At 44.8% G+C, this 2,104-nt stretch overlaps 1 protein-coding gene across 1 annotated transcript in view; it reads right to left on the bottom strand.

Moving 5' to 3' along the window:
• Nucleotides 1-2,104, bottom strand: part of LOC110027672 (endoplasmic reticulum metallopeptidase 1) — a 67,982-nt gene that overhangs the window by 18,633 nt on the left and 47,245 nt on the right.

The following is a 2,104-nucleotide window of genomic DNA, read 5'->3' as shown; positions in this document are numbered from 1 at the left end:
TCTTCCGCAATTCCGCGACCGAGCACAGCCAGTTCCAGCCGTGCTCAATGACTATATTAGGAAATGTCTGTAACTCCTCATCCACTAGTGATGTCACTTCTAGCCACCCCTCCACGGCTGGGTCTCCATTGCCCAGCAACTCAGACAATAATTATGTCCTCATCACCAGCCACAAACTCACCGGCCAGAATTACCTCCAATAGTCGCAGTCAGTCATGATGTTTGTATGCAGCAAAGGCAAAGATGACTACCTCACTGGTGATGCTCCAGCTCCGAGGACGACAGATCCGTCATACAAGACTTGGAAATCCGAGAATAATATGGTTATGGGCTGGCTTGTTAACTCGATGACACTTGATATTGGCAAAAATTTTCTTCTTTATGGCACGACTAAGGAAATATGGGATGCTGCCTGTGAGACCTATTCTAGTGCGAACAATACAAGCGAACTATTCGTTGTTGAGACCATTCTTCATGACTTTCGTCAAGGTGATCTCTCCGTCACCCAATACTTCAATACTCTTACTCTGTATTGGCAGCAACTAGATCTATTCGAGGCGTACCCTTGGAAGCGTCCCGAAGACTCTGTCATATTTCGCCAAATTATAGAAAAGAAACGCACCTTCAAATTTCTTCTCAGCCTCAAATCTGAGTTTGACCAGACTCGCTCACGGATTTTGAATTCGAAACCTCTTCCAACAATTCATGAAGCTTTCTCCGATATACGCCGCGAAGAGAGTCGCCAAAAGGTCATGTTAGGTGCTTCCTTGTACACTACAACCCTCGACGGGTCTGCACTTGCTGCTCATATTCCATCCACAGACAATCGCCAACGCCAGGGCCGCCCTTGTTATGACCACTGACGTTGTTCTGGCCATACTCGAGATACGTGTTGGCGGATTCATGGCAAACCCGCCAAGGGGAAACCCAAACGGGATCATCGGGCAGCTGCCACTAGCACCACCAAAGCCTCTCCAGGAACGAGCCCATTCAGTGAAGAACAGATTCATGCCCTCCAGAAGATGCTGCTCCCTCCAGAAGATGCTCGGTCAGTTGTCACCAGTCCAGCCTACTAGTGTGGCATCGGGTGCCACCGACCTTGTTACCTATCAAGGTATTTCCCCATCTGCTTTCATCTCGGATTCAACTTCTTCTCGCCTCTGGATTGTTGACTTAGGTGCCTCTGATCATATGATCGGGGATGTCTCCTTATTAATGGATTACCGGTCGTGTGATCCGACTCACTGTTCGGATTGCTAATGTTCGGATTGCTAGGATTGCTAATGGATCAGCCTCCAAAGTTGCTGGTCTTGGTTCTGTCCTCATCTCTCCAGATTTATTGCTCACTTTTGTGCTTCATCTTCCTACTTTGGATTGCAATCTGATCTCTATTAGTAAGCTCACTCATGATTGTCATTGTGTTGTTAAATTTTTTACATATGTTTGTGAATTTCAGGATTTGAAGTCGGGGAGGATGATTGGCAGTGTTGAGTTGCGCGGTGGTCTCTATCTCCTCAACAAACCCTCTGTCAGTCTAGTTTCACCCACCGGTTATATTTCAGTATCAAGTCTGTCTTGCTTAAATCCTGTTAGTACAACTGTATTCCATTCCAGCATTAATAATGATAGTGAAATCATGTTACTTCATTATCGTTTAGGTCATCCCAACTTTATGTACATAGGGAAACTGTTTCCTCATTTATTTATTAGTAAAAGTCCTACCTTTTTTAATTGCGAATTTTGTCAACTTATCAAACACACTCGTACTTCATTTCCTCGATTATCATACAAACCCACTCGTCCCTTTTCTCTGATCCATAGTGACGTTAGTGACGTCTCTGATCCATAGTGACGTCTGGGGTCCTCGTGAAAAAAATATTTTTGGGGCCCAATGGTTCGTGTCCTTTATTGATGACCACACACGGGTGACATGGATTTATCTTATGCGTGATAAATCCGAGGTAGGACCAATACTTCGTGCATTCTATCACATGATACTCACTCAATTTGACACAAAAATTCAGGCTCTCAAAACAGATAATGCAGATAATGCACGAGACACCTCCCTAGGAACTTTTCTTACTCAACATGGCATCCTTCATCT

This window comes from Phalaenopsis equestris, unplaced genomic scaffold (assembly GCF_001263595.1).
Source record: "Phalaenopsis equestris unplaced genomic scaffold, ASM126359v1 Scaffold000436, whole genome shotgun sequence".
Lineage (NCBI taxonomy): Eukaryota > Viridiplantae > Streptophyta > Magnoliopsida > Asparagales > Orchidaceae > Phalaenopsis > Phalaenopsis equestris.
This window is presented reverse-complemented; position numbering and strand designations above follow the sequence as displayed.